The sequence below is a fragment of the Oncorhynchus gorbuscha genome, unplaced genomic scaffold, assembly GCF_021184085.1.
Source record: "Oncorhynchus gorbuscha isolate QuinsamMale2020 ecotype Even-year unplaced genomic scaffold, OgorEven_v1.0 Un_scaffold_722, whole genome shotgun sequence".
Classification (NCBI taxonomy): Eukaryota; Metazoa; Chordata; class Actinopteri; order Salmoniformes; family Salmonidae; genus Oncorhynchus; species Oncorhynchus gorbuscha.
This window is the reverse complement of record NW_025745779.1, coordinates 17501-31877: the sequence shown is the minus strand read 5'-3', so window position 1 is coordinate 31877 and position 14377 is coordinate 17501.

Here is a 14377-nt window from a genome sequence, read left to right as displayed (position 1 = left end):
GCCAAGTTCCTCCTGCTGGCTAGATGCTCTTCATATGACTACAGCCAAGTTCCTCCTGCTGGCTAGATGCTCTTCAACCCTTCATATGACTAGAGCCAAGTTCCTCCTGCTGGCTAGATGCTCTTCATATGACTGGAGCCAAGTTCCTCCTGCTGGCTAGATGCTCTTCATATGACTAGAGCCAAGTTCCTCCTGCTGGCTAGATGCTCTTCATATGACTGGAGCCAAGTTCCTCCTGCTGGCTAGATGCCCTTTAACCCTTCATATGACTGGAGCCAAGTTCCTCCTGCTGGCTAGATGCCCTTTAACCCTTCATATGACTAGAGCCAAGTTCCTCCTGCTGGCTAGATGCTCTTCATATGACTAGAGCCAAGTTCCTCCTGCTGGCTAGATGCTCTTCATATGAGTAGAGCCAAGTTCCTCCTGCTGGCTAGATGCCCTTTAACCCTTCATATGAGTAGAGCCAAGTTCCTCCTGCTGGCTAGATGCTCTTCATATGACTAGAGCCAAGTTCCTCCTGCTGGCTAGACGCCCTTTAACCCTTCATATGAGTAGAGCCAAGTTCCTCCTGCTGGCTAGATGCTCTTCATATGACTAGAGCCAAGTTCCTCCTGCTGGCTAGATGCTCTTCATATGACTGGAGCCAAGTTCCTCCTGCTGGCTAGATGCTCTTTAACCCTTCATATGACTAGAGCCAAGTTCCTCCTGCTGGCTAGATGCTCTTCATATGACTAGAGCCAAGTTCCTCCTGCTGGCTAGATGCCCTTTAACCCTTCATATGACTAGAGCCAAGTTCCTCCTGCTGGCTAGATGCTCTTTAACCCTTCATATGACTAGAGCCAAGTTCCTCCTGCTGGCTAGATGCTCTTCAACCCTTCATATGACTGGAGCCAAGTTCCTCCTGCTGGCTAGATGCTCTTCAACCCTTCATATGACTGGAGCCAAGTTCCTCCTGCTGGCTAGATGCTCTTCATATGACTAGAGCCAAGTTCCTCCTGCTGGCTAGATGCCCTTTAACCCTTCATATGACTAGAGCCAAGTTCCTCCTGCTGGCTAGATGCTCTTTAACCCTTCATATGACTAGAGCCAAGTTCCTCCTGCTGGCTAGATGCTCTTTAACCCTTCATATGACTAGAGCCAAGTTCCTCCTGCTGGCTAGATGCTCTTCATATGACTGGAGCCAAGTTCCTCCTGCTGGCTAGATGCCCTTCATATGACTAGAGCCAAGTTCCTCCTGCTGGCTAGATGCTCTTTAACCCTTCATATGACTAGAGCCAAGTTCCTCCTGCTGGCTAGATGCTCTTTAACCCTTCATATGACTAGAGCCAAGTTCCTCCTGCTGGCTAGATGCTCTTCAACCCTTCATATGACTAGAGCCAAGTTCCTCCTGCTGGCTAGATGCCCTTCATATGACTAGAGCCAAGTTCCTCCTGCTGGCTAGATGCCCTTCATATGACTAGAGCCAAGTTCCTCCTGCTGGCTAGATGCTCTTCATATGACTAGAGCCAAGTTCCTCCTGCTGGCTAGATGCCCTTTAACCCTTCATATGACTGGAGCCAAGTTCCTCCTGCTGGCTAGATGCTCTTTAACCCTTCATATGACTAGAGCCAAGTTAGTCCTGCTGGCTAGATGCCCTTTAACCCTTCATATGACTAGAGCCAAGTTCCTCCTGCTGGCTAGACGCCCTTCATATGACTAGAGCCAAGTTCCTCCTGCTGGCTAGATGCTCTTTAACCCTTCATATGACTAGAGCCAAGTTCCTCCTGCTGGCTAGATGCTCTTTAACCCTTCATATGACTAGAGCCAAGTTCCTCCTGCTGGCTAGATGCTCTTTAACCCTTCATATGACTAGAGCCAAGTTCCTCCTGCTGGCTAGATGCTCTTTAACCCTTCATATGACTAGAGCCAAGTTCCTCCTGCTGGCTAGATGCTCTTTAACCCTTCATATGACTGGAGCCAAGTTCCTCCTGCTGGCTAGATGCTCTTTAACCCTTCATATGACTAGAGCCAAGTTCGTCCTGCTGGCTAGATGCTCTTTAACCCTTCATATGACTAGAGCCAAGTTCCTCCTGCTAGCTAGACACTCTTTAACCCTTCATATGACTGGTTCCTTAATTCTAGTAGTTATTCTTTGTCTCCCCAAGAACAGGTACATGGGCTGGGCTGAGCAGCTATCTAACATATCTAGTGAATCACTGTGGTGTTTGACATTTAAAAAAACATACAATCTCGTTCCACAACAAACATCAATCGGCTGGGTCAGGATCATAATCGGTTGGATATCTGTGTTTATTGGGCCACAGGCTAATTATTGATTTCCTTCCAAGACTGTATATTGTTTTGATATCATGCTGTGTGGTGTGGTAACCCCAAACACCTGGACACAGTGTGGTGTGGTAACCCCAAACACCTGGACACAGTGTGGTGTGGTAACCCCAAACACCTAGACACAGTGTGGTGTGGTGTGGTAACCCCAAACACCTGGACACAGTGTGGTGTGGTAACCCCAAACACCTGGACACAGTGTGGTGTGGTAACCCCAAACACCTAGACACAGTGTGGTGTGGTAACCCCAAACACCTGGACACAGTGTGGTGTGGTGTGGTAACCCCAAACACCTAGACACAGTGTGGTGTGGTAACCCCAAACACCTGGACACAGTGTGGTGTGGTGTGGTAACCCCAAACACCTAGACACAGTGTGGTGTGGTAACCCCAAACACCTAGACACAGTGTGGTGTGGTAACCCCAAACACCTGGACACAGTGTGCTGTGGTAACCCCAAACACCTGGACACAGTGTGGTGTGGTAACCCTAAACACCTGGACACAGTGTGGTGTGGTAACCCCAAACACCTGGACACAGTGTGGTGTGGTAACCCCAAACACCTGGACACAGTGTGGTGTGGTAACCCCAAACACCTAGACACAGTGTGGTGTGGTAACCCCAAACACCTGGACACAGTGTGGTGTGGTGTGGTAACCCCAAACACCTGGACACAGTGTGGTGTGGTAACCCCAAACACCTGGACACAGTGTGGTGTGGTAACTCCAAACACCTAGACACAGTGTGGTGTGGTAACCCCAAACACCTGGACACAGTGTGGTGTGGTAACCCCAAACACCTGGACACAGTGTGGTGTGGTGTGGTAACCCCAAACACCTAGACACAGTGTGGTGTGGTAACCCCAAACACCTAGACACAGTGTGGTGTGGTAACCCCAAACACCTAGACATGAGGAAGGGATCATGTTTTAAGGTTGATGGTAGATTAGATATGAGGAAGGGATTATGTTTTAAGGTTGATGGTAGATTAGATATGAGGAAGGGATCATGTTTTAAGGTTGATGGTAGAATAGATATGAGGAAGGGATCATGTTTTAAGGTTGATGGTAGATTAGATATGAGGAAGGGATCATGTTTTAAGGTTGATGGTAGAATAGATATGAGGAAGGGATCATGTTTTAAGGTTGATGGTAGATTAGATATGAGGAAGGGATCATGTTTTAAGGTTGATGGTAGATTAGATATGAGGAAGGGATTATGTTTTAAGGTTGATGGTAGATTAGATATGAGGAAGGGATCATGTTTTAAGGTTGATGGTAGATTAGATATGAGGAAGGGATCATGTTTTAAGGTTGATGGTAGATTAGATATGAGGAAGGGATTATGTTTTAAGGTTGATGGTAGATTAGATATGAGGAAGGGATCATGTTTTAAGGTTGATGGTAGATTAGATATGAGGAAGGGATTATGTTTTAAGGTTGATGGTAGATTAGATATGAGGAAGGGATCATGTTTTAAGGTTGATGGTAGAATAGATATGAGGAAGGGATTATGTTTTAATGTTGATGGTAGATTAGATATGAGGAAGGGATCATGTTTTAAGGTTGATGGTAGATTAGATATGAGGAAGGGATTATGTTTTAATGTTGATGGTAGATTAGATATGAGGAAGGGATTATGTTTTAATGTTGATGGTAGATTAGATATGAGGAAGGGATCATGTTTTAATGTTGATGGTAGATTAGATATGAGGAAGGGATTATGTTTTAATGTTGATGGTAGATTAGATATGAGGAAGGGATCATGTTTTAAGGTTGATGGTAGATTAGATATGAGGAAGGGATTATGTTTTAATGTTGATGGTAGAATAGATATGAGGAAGGGATCATGTTTTAAGGTTGATGGTAGATTAGATATGAGGAAGGGATTATGTTTTAATGTTGATGGTAGATTAGATATGAGGAAGGGATTATGTTTTAAGGTTGATGGTAGATTAGATATGAGGAAGGGATCATGTTTTAAGGTTGATGGTAGATTAGATATGAGGAAGGGATTATGTTTTAATGTTGATGGTAGATTAGATATGAGGAAGGGATCATGTTTTAAGGTTGATGGTAGATTAGATATGAGGAAGGGATTATGTTTTAAGGTTGATGGTAGATTAGATATGAGGAAGGGATTATGTTTTAAGGTTGATGGTAGATTAGATATGAGGAAGGGATTATGTTTTAATGTTGATGGTAGATTAGATATGAGGAAGGGATCATGTTTTAGTTCTGGTCTCATGAGTCTAGTGGAGGTGAGGTGTTTTGTTTCTGGTCTCATGAGTCTAGTGGAGGTGAGGTGTTTTGTTTCTGGTCTCATGAGTCTAGTGGAGGTGAGGTGTTTTGTTTCTGGTCTCATGAGTCTAGTGGAGGTGGTGTTTTGTTTCTGGTCTCAGGTCTAGTGGAGGTGTTTTGTTTCTGGTCTCATGAGTCTAGTGGAGGTGAGGTGTTTTGTTTCTGGTCTCATGAGTCTAGTGGAGGTGAGGTGTTTTGTTTCTGGTCTCATGAGTCTAGTGGAGGTGAGGTGTTTTGTTTCTGGTCTCATGAGTCTAGTGGAGGTGAGGTGTTTTGTTTCTGGTCTCATGAGTCTAGTGGAGGTGAGGTGTTTTGTTTCTGGTCTCATGAGTCTAGTGGAGGTGAGGTGTTTTGTTTCTGGTCTCATGAGTCTAGTGGAGGTGAGGTGTTTTGTTTCTGGTCTCATGAGTCTAGTGGAGGTGAGGTGTTTTGTTTCTGGTCTCATGAGTCTAGTGGAGGTGAGGTGTTTTGTTTCTGGTCTCATGAGTCTAGTGGAGGTGAGGTGTTTTGTTTCTGGTCTCATGAGTCTAGTGGAGGTGAGGTGTTTTGTTTCTGGTCTCATGAGTCTAGTGGAGGTGAGGTGTTTTGTTTCTGGTCTCATGAGTCTAGTGGAGGTGAGGTGTTTTGTTTCTGGTCTCATGAGTCTAGTGGAGGTGAGGTGTTTTGTTTCTGGTCTCATGAGTCTAGTGGAGGTGAGGTGTTTTGTTTCTGGTCTCATGAGTCTAGTGGAGGTGAGGTGTTTTGTTTCTGGTCTCATGAGTCTAGTGGAGGTGAGGTGTTTTGTTTCTGGTCTCATGAGTCTAGTGGAGGTGAGGTGTTTTGTTTCTGGTCTCATGAGTCTAGTGGAGGTGAGGTGTTTTGTTTCTGGTCTCATGAGTCTAGTGGAGGTGAGGTGTTTTGTTTCTGGTCTCATGAGTCTAGTGGAGGTGAGGTGTTTTGTTTCTGGTCTCATGAGTCTAGTGGAGGTGAGGTGTTTTGTTTCTGGTCTCATGAGTCTAGTGGAGGTGAGGTGTTTTGTTTCTGGTCTCATGAGTCTAGTGGAGGTGAGGTGTTTTGTTTCTGGTCTCATGAGTCTAGTGGAGGTGAGGTGTTTTGTTTCTGGTCTCATGAGTCTAGTGGAGGTGAGGTGTTTTGTTTCTGGTCTCATGAGTCTAGTGGAGGTGAGGTGTTTTGTTTCTGGTCTCATGAGTCTAGTGGAGGTGAGGTGTTTTGTTTCTGGTCTCATGAGTCTAGTGGAGGTGAGGTGTTTTGTTTCTGGTCTCATGAGTCTAGTGGAGGTGAGGTGTTTTGTTTCTGGTCTCATGAGTCTAGTGGAGGTGAGGTGTTTTGTTTCTGGTCTCATGAGTCTAGTGGAGGTGAGGTGTTTTGTTTCTGGTCTCATGAGTCTAGTGGAGGTGAGGTGTTTTGTTTCTGGTCTCATGAGTCTAGTGGAGGTGAGGTGTTTTGTTTCTGGTCTCATGAGTCTAGTGGAGGTGAGGTGTTTTGTTTCTGGTCTCATGAGTCTAGTGGAGGTGAGGTGTTTTGTTTCTGGTCTCATGAGTCTAGTGGAGGTGAGGTGTTTTGTTTCTGGTCTCATGAGTCTAGTGGAGGTGAGGTGTTTTGTTTCTGGTCTCATGAGTCTAGTGGAGGTGAGGTGTTTTGTTTCTGGTCTCATGAGTCTAGTGGAGGTGAGGTGTTTTGTTTCTGGTCTCATGAGTCTAGTGGAGGTGAGGTGTTTTGTTTCTGGTCTCATGAGTCTAGTGGAGGTGAGGTGTTTTGTTTCTGGTCTCATGAGTCTAGTGGAGGTGAGGTGTTTTGTTTCTGGTCTCATGAGTCTAGTGGAGGTGAGGTGTTTTGTTTCTGGTCTCATGAGTCTAGTGGAGGTGAGGTGTTTTGTTTCTGGTCTCATGAGTCTAGTGGAGGTGAGGTGTTTTGTTTCTGGTCTCATGAGTCTAGTGGAGGTGAGGTGTTTTGTTTCTGGTCTCATGAGTCTAGTGGAGGTGAGGTGTTTTGTTTCTGGTCTCATGAGTCTAGTGGAGGTGAGGTGTTTTTTGTTTCTGGTCTCATGAGTCTAGTGGAGGTGAGGTGTTTTGTTTCTGGTCTCATGAGTCTAGTGGAGGTGAGGTGTTTTGTTTCTGGTCTCATGAGTCTAGTGGAGGTGAGGTGTTTTGTTTCTGGTCTCATGAGTCTAGTGGAGGTGAGGTGTTTTGTTTCTGGTCTCATGAGTCTAGTGGAGGTGAGGTGTTTTGTTTCTGGTCTCATGAGTCTAGTGGAGGTGAGGTGTTTTGTTTCTGGTCTCTGGTCTCATGAGTCTAGTGGAGGTGAGGTGTTTTGTTTCTGGTCTCATGAGTCTAGTGGAGGTGAGGTGTTTTGTTTCTGGTCTCATGAGTCTAGTGGAGGTGAGGTGTTTTGTTTCTGGTCTCATGAGTCTAGTGGAGGTGAGGTGTTTTGTTTCTGGTCTCATGAGTCTAGTGGAGGTGAGGTGTTTTGTTTCTGGTCTCATGAGTCTAGTGGAGGTGAGGTGTTTTGTTTCTGGTCTCATGAGTCTAGTGGAGGTGAGGTGTTTTGTTTCTGGTCTCATGAGTCTAGTGGAGGTGAGGTGTTTTGTTTCTGGTCTCATGAGTCTAGTGGAGGTGAGGTGTTTTGTTTCTGGTCTCATGAGTCTAGTGGAGGTGAGGTGTTTTGTTTCTGGTCTCATGAGTCTAGTGGAGGTGAGGTGTTTTGTTTCTGGTCTCATGAGTCTAGTGGAGGTGAGGTGTTTTGTTTCTGGTCTCATGAGTCTAGTGGAGGTGAGTGGAGGTGAGGTGTTTTGTTTCTGGTCTCATGAGTCTAGTGGAGGTGAGGTGTTTTGTTTCTGGTCTCATGAGTCTAGTGGAGGTGAGGTGTTTTGTTTCTGGTCTCATGAGTCTAGTGGAGGTGAGGGAGGTGTTTTGTTTCTGGTCTCATGAGTCTAGTGGAGGTGAGGTGTTTTGTTTCTGGTCTCATGAGTCTAGTGGAGGTGAGGTGTTTTGTTTCTGGTCTCATGAGTCTAGTGGAGGTGAGGTGTTTTGTTTCTGGTCTCATGAGTCTAGTGGAGGTGAGGTGGAGGTGTTTTTGTTTCTGGTCTCATGAGTCTAGTGGAGGTGAGGTGTTTTGTTTCTGGTCTCATGAGTCTAGTGGAGGTGAGGTGTTTTGTTTCTGGTCTCATGAGTCTAGTGGAGGTGAGGTGTTTTGTTTCTGGTCTCATGAGTCTAGTGGAGGTGAGGTGTTTTGTTTCTGGTCTCATGAGTCTAGTGGAGGTGAGGTGTTTTGTTTCTGGTCTCATGAGTCTAGTGGAGGTGAGGTGTTTTGTTTCTGGTCTCATGAGTCTAGTGGAGGTGAGGTGTTTTGTTTCTGGTCTCATGAGTCTAGTGGAGGTGAGGTGTTTTGTTTCTGGTCTCAGGTCTAGTGGAGGTGTGTTTTGTTTCTGGTCTCATGAGTCTAGTGGAGGTGAGGTGTTTTGTTTCTGGTCTCATGAGTCTAGTGGAGGTGAGGTGTTTTGTTTCTGGTCTCATGAGTCTAGTGGAGGTGAGGTGTTTTGTTTCTGGTCTCATGAGTCTAGTGGAGGTGAGGTGTTTTGTTTCTGGTCTCATGAGTCTAGTGGAGGTGAGGTGTTTTGTTTCTGGTCTCATGAGTCTAGTGGAGGTGAGGTGTTTTGTTTCTGGTCTCATGAGTCTAGTGGAGGTGAGGTGTTTTGTTTCTGGTCTCATGAGTCTAGTGGAGGTGAGGTGTTTTGTTTCTGGTCTCATGAGTCTAGTGGAGGTGAGGTGTTTTGTTTCTGGTCTCATGAGTCTAGTGGAGGTGAGGTGTTTTGTTTCTGGTCTCATGAGTCTAGTGGAGGTGAGGTGTTTTGTTTCTGGTCTCAGAGTGTTTTGTTTCTGGTCTCATGAGTCTAGTGGAGGTGAGGTGTTTTGTTTCTGGTCTCATGAGTCTAGTGGAGGTGAGGTGTTTTGTTTCTGGTCTCATGAGTCTAGTGGAGGTGAGGTGTTTTGTTTCTGGTCTCATGAGTCTAGTGGAGGTGAGGTGTTTTGTTTCTGGTCTCATGAGTCTAGTGGAGGTGAGGTGTTTTGTTTCTGGTCTCATGAGTCTAGTGGAGGTGAGGTGTTTTGTTTCCAGAGGCCTCTGCTGAATACCCAGATTTAGATGTGAGTGTCATTGTGATTGGTCGACTCAGGAGCAGATTTAGAATTGGTTGACTTTATAAGAAAACACTACAGTAGGCTCAGCTATACAGTAAACTGCTCTGTGGCTCAGATATACAGTAAACTGCTCTGTGGCTCAGATATACAGTAAGCTGCTCTGTGGCTCAGATATACAGTAAACTGCTCTGTGGCTCAGATATACAGTAAACTGCTCTGTGGCTCAGATATACAGTAAGCTGCTCTGTGGCTCAGATATACAGTAAGCTGCTCTGTGGGCTCAGATATACAGTAAACTGCTCTGTGGCTCAGATATACAGTATGCTGCTCTGTGGCTCAGATATACAGTAAGCTGCTCTGTGGCTCAGATATACAGTAAGCTGCTCTGTGGCTCAGATATACAGTAAACTGCTCTGTGGCTCAGATATACAGTAAACTGCTCTGTGGCTCAGATATACAGTAAACTGCTCTGTGGCTCAGATATACAGTATGCTGCTCTGTGGCTCAGATATACAGTAAGCTGCTCTGTGGCTCAGATATACAGTAAGCTGCTCTGTGGCTCAGATATACAGTAAGCTGCTCTGTGGCTCCGATATAGGCTGTATCCCACATGGCACCCTATGCCCTATGGGTCCTGGTGGAAAGTGTGAACTATATAGGGAATAGGGTGCCATCTGGCACTCCCCCTTATAGTAGGCTGCTCTGGCTTCGATGGGTGAACAAAGCTCATTGTTTCAGAGGAGAATTGATGGGTGACACTGCCTCCAACACAAAGGGGAGATTAGGGGTCTGTCCTTACATCCTGGTATTCAACACCCGGGTAGGCCCGCTGCAAAACAACATCAAACGACATCCTATTCCTTATATAGTGTTCTACTGTTGGAGAGGGCCGATAGGGCACTTCTGTAGGGATTGGGGTTCCATTTGGGATGCAGGACACATGTCCAGGTGCCCCACTGCAGCCAGGCTCCTCAGTCTTCAGCTCCCCAGGCTCCAGGCTCCTCAGTCTTCAGCTCCCCAGACCCCTCAGTCTTCAGCTCCCCAGGCTCCAGGCTCCTCAGTCTTCAGCTCCCCGGGCTCCTCAGTCTTCAGCTCCCCTGGCTCCTCAGTCTTCAGCTCCCAGGCACTCCTCAGTCTTCAGCTCCCCAGGCCCCAGGAATTCCTCAGTCTTCAGCTCCCCAGGCTCCTCAGTCTTCAGCTCCCCAGGCCCCAGGCACTCCTCAGTCTTCAGCTCCCCGGGCTCCTCAGTCTTCAGCTCCCCGGGCTCCTCAGTCTTCAGCTCCCCGGGCTCCTCAGTCTTCAGCTCCCCGGGCTCCTCAGTCTTCAGCTCCCCGGGCTCCTCAGTCTTCACCTCCCCGGGCTCCTCAGTCTTCACCTCCCCGGGCTCCTCAGTCTTCAGCTCCCCGGGCTCCTCAGTCTTCAGCTCCCCAGGCTCCTCAGTCTTCAGCCCCCCAGGCTCCTCAGTCTTCAGCTCCCCAGGCTCCTCAGTCTTCAGCTCCGCAGGCCCCAGGCTCCTCAGTCTTCAGCTCCCCAGGCCCCAGGCTCCTCAGTCTTCAGCTCCCCAGGCTCCTCAGTCTTCAGCTCCCCAGGCCCCAGGCTCCTCACTCTTCAGCCCCCAGGCTCCTCAGTCTTCAGCTCCCCAGGCTCCTCAGTCTTCAGCACCCCAGCCCCAGGCTCCTCAGTCTTCAGCTCCCCAGGCTCCTCAGTCTTCAGCTCCCCAGGCTCCTCAGTCTTCAGCTCCCCAGGCTCCTCAGTCTTCAGCTCCCCAGGCTCCTCAGTCTTCAGCTCCCCAGCCCCAGGCTCCTCAGTCTTCAGCTCCCCAGCCCCAGGCTCCTCAGTCTTCAGCTCCCCAGGCCCCAGGCTCCTCAGTCTTCAGGTCCCCAGGCTCCTCAGTCTTCAGCTCCCCAGGCTCCTCAGTCTTCAGCTCCCCAGGCTCCTCAGTCTTCAGCCCCCCAGGCTCCTCAGTCTTCAGCTCCCCATGCTCCTCAGTCTTCAGCTCCTCAGCCCCAGGGCTCCTCAGTCTTCAGCTCCCCGGACCCAGGCTCCTCAGTCTTCAGCTCCTCAGCCCCAGGGCTCCTCAGTCTTCAGCTCCCCAGGCTCCTCAGTCTTCAGCTCCCCAGGCACTCCTCAGTCTTCAGCTCCCCAGGCTCCTCAGTCTTCAGCTCCCCAGGCACTCCTCAGTCTTCAGCTCCCCAGGCACCTCAGTCTTCAGCTCCCCAGGCACTCCTCAGTCTTCAGCTCCCCAGGCTCCTCAGTCTTCAGCTCCCCAGGCACTCCTCAGTCTTCAGCTCCCCAGGCTCCTCAGTCTTCAGCTCCCCAGGCACTCCTCAGTCTTCAGCTCCCCGGGCTCCTCAGTAATCAGCTCCCCAGGCTCCTCAGTCTTCAGCTCCCCGGGCTCCTCAGTCTTCAGCTCCCCGGGCTCCTCAGTCTTCAACTCCCAGGCACTCCTCAGTCTTCAGCTCCCCAGGCCCCAGGAATTCCTCAGTCTTCAGCTCCCCAGGCTCCTCAGTCTTCAGCTCCCCAGGCCCCAGGCACTCCTCAGTCTTCAGCTCCCCGGGCTCCTCAGTCTTCAGCTCCCGGGCTCCTCAGTCTTCAGCTCCCGGGCTCCTCAGTCTTCAGCTCCCCGGGCTCCTCAGTCTTCAGCTCCCCGGGCTCCTCAGTCTTCACCTCCCCGGGCTCCTCAGTCTTCACCTCCCCGGGCTCCTCAGTCTTCACCTCCCCGGGCTCCTCAGTCTTCAGCTCCCCGGGCTCCTCAGTCTTCAGCTCCCCGGACTCCTCAGTCTTTAGCCCCCCAGGCTCCTCAGTCTTCAGCTCCCCAGGCTCCTCAGTCTTCAGCTCCGTAGGCCCCAGGCTCCTCAGTCTTCAGCTCCCCAGGCCCCGGGCTCCTCACTCTTCAGCCCCCCAGGCTCCTCAGTCTTCAGCTCCCCAGGCTCCTCAGTCTTCAGCTCCCCAGTCCCAGGCTCCTCAGTCTTCAGCTCCCCAGGCTCCTCAGTCTTCAGCTCCCCAGGCTCCTCAGTCTTCAGCTCCCCAGGCTCCTCAGTCTTCAGCTCCCCAGGCTCCTCAGTCTTCAGCTCCCCAGCCCCAGGCTCCTCAGTCTTCAGCTCCCCAGCCCCAGGCTCCTCAGTCTTCAGCTCCCCAGGCCCCAGGCTCCTCAGTCTTCAGCTCCCCAGGCTCCTCAGTCTTCAGCTCCCCAGGCTCCTCAGTCTTCAGCTCCCCAGGCTCCTCAGTCTTCAGCCCCCCAGGCTCCTCAGTCTTCAGCTCCCCAGGCTCCTCAGTCTTCAGCCCCCCAGGCTCCTCAGTCTTCAGCTCCCCAGGCACTCCTCAGTCTTCAGCTCCCCGGGCTCCTCAGTCATCAGCTCCCCAGGCTCCTCAGTCTTCAGCTCCCCGGGCTCCTCAGTCTTCAGCTCCCCGGGCTCCTCAGTCTTCAACTCCCAGGCACTCCTCAGTCTTCAGCTCCCCAGGCCCCAGGAATTCCTCAGTCTTCAGCTCCCCAGGCTCCTCAGTCTTCAGCTCCCCAGGCCCCAGGCACTCCTCAGTCTTCAGCTCCCGGGCTCCTCAGTCTTCAGCTCCCCGGGCTCCTCAGTCTTCAGCTCCCGGGCTCCTCAGTCTTCAGCTCCCCGGGCTCCTCAGTCTTCAGCTCCCGGGCTCCTCAGTCTTCACCTCCCCGGGCTCCTCAGTCTTCACCTCCCCGGGCTCCTCAGTCTTCAGCTCCCCGGGCTCCTCAGTCTTCAGCTCCCCAGGCTCCTCAGTCTTCAGCCCCCCAGGCTCCTCAGTCTTCAGCTCCCCAGGCTCCTCAGTCTTCAGCTCCGCAGGCCCCAGGCTCCTCAGTCTTCAGCTCCCCAGGCCCCAGGCTCCTCAGTCCTCAGCTCCCCAGGCTCCTCAGTCTTCAGCTCCCCAGGCCCCAGGCTCCTCAGTCTTCAGCCCCCCAGGCTCCTCAGTCTTCAGCTCCCCAGGCTCCTCAGTCTTCAGCTCCCCAGGCTCCTCAGTCTTCAGCTCCCCAGGCACTCCTCAGTCTTCAGCTCCCCAGGCTCCTCAGTCTTCAGCTCCCCAGGCACTCCTCAGTCTTCAGCTCCCCGGGCTCCTCAGTCATCAGCTCCCCAGGCACTCCTCAGTCTTCAGCTCCCGGGCTCCTCAGTCTTCAGCTCCCGGGCTCCTCAGTCTTCAGCTCCCGGGCTCCTCAGTCTTCAGCTCCCGGGCTCCTCAGTCTTCAGCTCCCCGGGCTCCTCAGTCTTCAGCTCCCGGGCTCCTCAGTCTTCACCTCCCCGGGCTCCTCAGTCTTCACCTCCCCGGGCTCCTCAGTCTTCAGCTCCCCAGGCTCCTCAGTCTTCAGCTCCCCAGGCTCCTCAGTCTTCAGTTCCGCAGGCCCCAGGCTCCTCAGTCTTCAGCTCCCCAGGCCCCAGGCTCCTCAGTCTTCAGCTCCCCAGGCTCCTCAGTCTTCAGCTCCCCAGGCCCCAGGCTCCTCAGTCTTCAGCTCCCCAGGCTCCTCAGTCTTCAGCTCCCCAGGCCCCAGGCACTCCTCAGTCTTCAGCTCCCCGGGCTCCTCAGTCTTCAGCTCCCCGGGCTCCTCAGTCTTCAGCTCCCCGGGCTCCTCAGTCTTCAGCTCCCCGGGCTCCTCAGTCTTCAGCTCCCCGGGCTCCTCAGTCTTCACCTCCCCGGGCTCCTCAGTCTTCACCTCCCCGGGCTCCTCAGTCTTCAGCTCCCCGGGCTCCTCAGTCTTCAGCTCCCCAGGCTCCTCAGTCTTCAGCCCCCCAGGCTCCTCAGTCTTCAGCTCCCCAGGCTCCTCAGTCTTCAGCTCCGCAGGCCCCAGGCTCCTCAGTCTTCAGCTCCCCAGGCCCCAGGCTCCTCAGTCCTCAGCTCCCCAGGCTCCTCAGTCTTCAGCTCCCCAGGCCCCAGGCTCCTCAGTCTTCAGCCCCCCAGGCTCCTCAGTCTTCAGCTCCCCAGGCTCCTCAGTCTTCAGCTCCCCAGGCTCCTCAGTCTTCAGCTCCCCAGGCACTCCTCAGTCTTCAGCTCCCCAGGCTCCTCAGTCTTCAGCTCCCCAGGCACTCCTCAGTCTTCAGCTCCCCGGGCTCCTCAGTCATCAGCTCCCCAGGCACTCCTCAGTCTTCAGCTCCCCGGGCTCCTCAGTCTTCAGCTCCCCGGGCTCCTCAGTCTTCAGCTCCCCGGGCTCCTCAGTCTTCAGCTCCCCGGGCTCCTCAGTCTTCAGCTCCCCGGGCTCCTCAGTCTTCACCTCCCCGGGCTCCTCAGTCTTCACCTCCCCGGGCTCCTCAGTCTTCAGCTCCCCAGGCTCCTCAGTCTTCAGCTCCCCAGGCTCCTCAGTCTTCAGTTCCGCAGGCCCCAGGCTCCTCAGTCTTCAGCTCCCCAGGCCCCAGGCTCCTCAGTCTTCAGCTCCCCAGGCTCCTCAGTCTTCAGCTCCCCAGGCCCCAGGCTCCTCAGTCTTCAGCTCCCCAGGCTCCTCAGTCTTCAGCTCCCCAGCCCCAGGCTCCTCAGTCTTCAGCTCCCCAGCCCCAGGCTCCTCAGTCTTCAGCTCCCCAGGCTCCTCAGTCTTCAGCTCCCCATGCTCCTCAGTCTTCAGCTCCCCAGGCTCCTCAGTCTTCAGCTCCCCAGGCTCCTCAGTCTTC